The sequence below is a fragment of the Anomalospiza imberbis genome, unplaced genomic scaffold, assembly GCF_031753505.1.
Source record: "Anomalospiza imberbis isolate Cuckoo-Finch-1a 21T00152 unplaced genomic scaffold, ASM3175350v1 scaffold_142, whole genome shotgun sequence".
Classification (NCBI taxonomy): Eukaryota; Metazoa; Chordata; class Aves; order Passeriformes; family Viduidae; genus Anomalospiza; species Anomalospiza imberbis.
In genome coordinates, this window is record NW_027099777.1 from 30001 (window position 1) to 35000 (window position 5000).

Sequence of the window (5000 nt, forward strand, 5' to 3'; positions counted from 1 at the left end):
CGAAAGCGCGCCCGCCGAGCGGGGCGCGCCCCGGCTTAAGGCCGGGCAGGAAAGGGGCGAGGCGCCGCCGCCTCGCCCGCCAGCAATCCCCAGGGGGGGCGCCCCCCCTTCGCCAAGCCGGCCACAGCCGGGCCGAAGCGGGACACGGCCCACGAAATCGATGGCCGCGGCCGACGGGCAGCTCGCAGCTCGTACTCGGTCTCTCTCGGCTTCTCTCCCTCTTTTTTTCCCTTCTCGCTTTATTTCTCCTCTTTCTCGCTAGCTCTCTCTCGCCTCTCGAACCGTACACCCCGTTTCCCTGGGCCAGACGGGCGGACCGGGACGACGCCACGGGGCTCGTCCCGCGTCAGCGGCACTCGCCTCGCTCGGAGGACTGCGCACGGGGGCCCCCGGCCTCCCTCGCCGCTTCGGTCACAGGCACGGGACGAGCCTGCGGGGAGACGGCCCGTCACCTCGCTCCCATAGTACGGACAGACGAGTCCCAGGCCGCAGACGCCTCCAAGAGGACCGATGGAAAGCGACCGGGAAGGTGCGCCGCCGCAGGCCGGCCCCTGCGATGACGTAGCCGGAGGCAGCTGAAAACAGCGACCCCTTGGTGAACTTCCGGAGCCGGCCGCGACAACAGGTCTACCCGGCCGCGACAACAGGTCTACCCGGCCGCTGCCGGAAATCGCCTAAGTCCCTCCGGAGCGAGGTAGACCTGTTGTCCGCCGTCCACCGCCCGCCGCCCGGGCGCCGCGCCGGGCCCGGCGGCCCCGGAGCCGGGGTAGACCTGTTGTCCCCGGGGTAGACCTGCTGTCCGCGGGGTAGACCTGCTGTCCCCGGGGTAGACCTGCTGTCCGCGGGGTAGACCTGCTGTCCCCGGGGTAGACCTGCTGTCCGCGGGGTAGACCTGCTGTCCGCGGGGTAGACCTGCTGTCCCCGGGGTAGACCTGCTGTCCGCGGGGTAGACCTGCTGTCCGCGGGGTAGACCTGCTGTCCGCGGGGTAGACCTGCTGTCCGCGGGGTAGACCGGTTGTCCGCGGGGTAGACCTGCTGTCCGCGGGGTAGACCTGCTGTCCGCGGGGTAGACCGGTTGTCCGCGGGGTAGACCTGCTGTCCGCGGGGTAGACCTGCTGTCCGCGGGGTAGACCTGCTGTCCGCGGGGTAGACCTGCTGTCCGCGGGGTAGACCGGTTGTCCGCGGGGTAGACCTGCTGTCCGCGGGGTAGACCTGCTGTCCGCGGGGTAGACCCGCTGTCCGCGGGGTAGACCTGCTGTCCCCGGGGCAGACCCGCTGTCCCCGGGGCAGACCTGCTGTCCCCGGGGTAGACCTGTTGTCCGCCGCCCACCGCCCGCCGCCCGGGCGCCGCGCCGAGCCCGGCGGCCCCGGAGCCGGGCTAGACCTGCTGTCCGCCGCCCGGTTTTGGGGTTTTGGGGGTTTATTCCTTCCCGCCCCCCCCCCCGCCCCAATCCCGTTTCTTTTCTCCTTTCTTTGAAAGAACGACTCTCCTATTTGTTTGGTACAAGAAGAAACTCGTCCGGAAGAGAAATTTTCTTGGCAAATCTTATTTCGTTTTTCTCTAGTATCCAGAGCACCCCCAGACCGAGCTGACGGGCCGCCTGCGCCCTGTGCAAGCGGGAAAGCGGGCGGCCGCTTTTGGGCCGGTTCTTTCACGGTCCGCAGAGACCCTCCAGGCCCGGCAGGGGTCTGGGGGGCCCCGGGGGCTCGGAGCCGAGGCGCCCGGGGCCGGGACGAAGCCGCCGGCCCCTGGCCCTCGTTCCCACAGACAGAGAGAGAGAGAGAGAGAGAGAGACAGACACAGTGACACACACGCCCACTCCACACACTCGCACTCCGCCGCCACCCCCTCGGACACCGCACCCACCACCCGCGCCGCTCCCTCCCTCCCGGATGCGCGGGCCGCCCGCCTTACACGAGCTTGCAGGCCGGGACAGGGCCAGGCGGGGGGGGGGCATCGGTTGGAGGAACACAGGTCTACCCCGGCACGCGGCGGCCGGAGGCTAAGTCGGAGCCGAGATACCAGGTCTACGAAGGGGCCGGGCGAAGGTAAGCCACGACGGGGCCGAGACAACAGGTCTACCCACGGTCCCGGAGCCGGGAGACCGAGGCCGGCCGGGCACAACAGGTCTAGCCACGGTCCCGGCGCCCGGAGGCCGAGGCCGGCCGGGCACAACAGGTCTAGCCACGGTCCCGGCGCCCGGAGGCCGAGGCCGGCCGGGGGCAACAGGTCTACCCACGGTCCCGGCGCCCGGAGGCCGAGGCCCGCCGGGGACAACAGGTCTAGCCACGGTCCCGGCGGCCGGAGGCCGAGGCCGGCCGGGGAGCACAGGTCTACCCACGGTCCGGTCGGCCGGAGGCCGAGGCCGGCCGGGGAGAACAGGTCTACCCACGGTCCCGGAGACCGAGGCCGTCCGGGGAGAACAGGTCTACCCACGGTCCGGTCGGCCGGGGACATCAGGTCTACCCACGGTCCCGGAGACCGAGGCCGGCCGGGTACAACAGGTCTACCCACGGTCCGGTCGGCCGGGGACAACAGGTCTACCCACGACCTGGTCGGCCGGGGACATCAGGTCTACCCACGGTCCCGGAGACCGAGGCCGGCCGGGGACAACAGGTCTACCCACGGTCCGGTCGGCCGGGGAGAACAGGTCTACCCACGGTCCGGTCGCCCGGGGAGAACAGGTCTACCCACGGTCCGGTCGGCCGGGGACAACAGGTCTACCCACGGTCCCGGAGACCAAGGCCGGCCGGGGACAACAGGTCTACCCACGACCTGGTCGGCCGGGGACAACAGGTCTACCTACGACATGGTCGGCCGGGGACAACAGGTCTACCCACGGTCCGGTCGGCCGGGGACAACAGGTCTACCCACGGTCCCGGAGACCAAGGCCGGCCGGGGACAACAGGTCTACCCACGACCCGGTCGGCCGGGGACATCAGGTCTACCCACGGTCCCGGAGACCAAGGCCGGCCGGGGACAACAGGTCTACCCACGGTCCGGTCGGCCGGGGACAACAGGTCTACCCACGGTCCCGGAGACCAAGGCCGGCCGGGGACAACAGGTCTACCCACGACCTGGTCGGCCGGGGACAACAGGTCTACCCACGACATGGTCGGCCGGGGACAACAGGTCTACCTACGACATGGTCGGCCGGGGACATCAGGTCTACCCACGACCTGGTCGGCCGGGCACAACAGGTCTAGCCACGGTCCCGGCGCCCGGAGGCCGAGGCCGGCCGGGGGCAACAGGTCTACCCACGGTCCCGGCGCCCGGAGGCCGAGGCCCGCCGGGGACAACAGGTCTAGCCACGGTCCCGGCGGCCGGAGGCCGAGGCCGGCCGGGGAGCACAGGTCTACCCACGGTCCGGTCGGCCGGAGGCCGAGGCCGGCCGGGGAGAACAGGTCTACCCACGGTCCCGGAGACCGAGGCCGTCCGGGGAGAACAGGTCTACCCACGGTCCGGTCGGCCGGGGACATCAGGTCTACCCACGGTCCCGGAGACCGAGGCCGGCCGGGTACAACAGGTCTACCCACGGTCCGGTCGGCCGGGGACAACAGGTCTACCCACGACCTGGTCGGCCGGGGACATCAGGTCTACCCACGGTCCCGGAGACCGAGGCCGGCCGGGGACAACAGGTCTACCCACGGTCCGGTCGGCCGGGGAGAACAGGTCTACCCACGGTCCGGTCGCCCGGGGAGAACAGGTCTACCCACGGTCCGGTCGGCCGGGGACAACAGGTCTACCCACGGTCCCGGAGACCAAGGCCGGCCGGGGACAACAGGTCTACCCACGACCTGGTCGGCCGGGGACAACAGGTCTACCTACGACATGGTCGGCCGGGGACAACAGGTCTACCCACGGTCCGGTCGGCCGGGGACAACAGGTCTACCCACGGTCCCGGAGACCAAGGCCGGCCGGGGACAACAGGTCTACCCACGACCCGGTCGGCCGGGGACATCAGGTCTACCCACGGTCCCGGAGACCAAGGCCGGCCGGGGACAACAGGTCTACCCACGGTCCGGTCGGCCGGGGACAACAGGTCTACCCACGGTCCCGGAGACCAAGGCCGGCCGGGGACAACAGGTCTACCCACGACCTGGTCGGCCGGGGACAACAGGTCTACCCACGACATGGTCGGCCGGGGACAACAGGTCTACCTACGACATGGTCGGCCGGGGACATCAGGTCTACCCACGACCTGGTCGGCCGGGCACAACAGGTCTAGCCACGGTCCCGGCGCCCGGAGGCCGAGGCCGGCCGGGGGCAACAGGTCTACCCACGGTCCCGGCGCCCGGAGGCCGAGGCCCGCCGGGGACAACAGGTCTAGCCACGGTCCCGGCGGCCGGAGGCCGAGGCCGGCCGGGGAGCACAGGTCTACCCACGGTCCGGTCGGCCGGAGGCCGAGGCCGGCCGGGGAGAACAGGTCTACCCACGGTCCCGGAGACCGAGGCCGTCCGGGGAGAACAGGTCTACCCACGGTCCGGTCGGCCGGGGACATCAGGTCTACCCACGGTCCCGGAGACCGAGGCCGGCCGGGTACAACAGGTCTACCCACGGTCCGGTCGGCCGGGGACAACAGGTCTACCCACGACCTGGTCGGCCGGGGACATCAGGTCTACCCACGGTCCCGGAGACCGAGGCCGGCCGGGGACAACAGGTCTACCCACGGTCCGGTCGGCCGGGGAGAACAGGTCTACCCACGGTCCGGTCGCCCGGGGAGAACAGGTCTACCCACGGTCCGGTCGGCCGGGGACAACAGGTCTACCCACGGTCCCGGAGACCAAGGCCGGCCGGGGACAACAGGTCTACCCACGACCTGGTCGGCCGGGGACAACAGGTCTACCTACGACATGGTCGGCCGGGGACAACAGGTCTACCCACGGTCCGGTCGGCCGGGGACAACAGGTCTACCCACGGTCCCGGAGACCAAGGCCGGCCGGGGACAACAGGTCTACCCACGACCCGGTCGGCCGGGGACATCAGGTCTACCCACGGT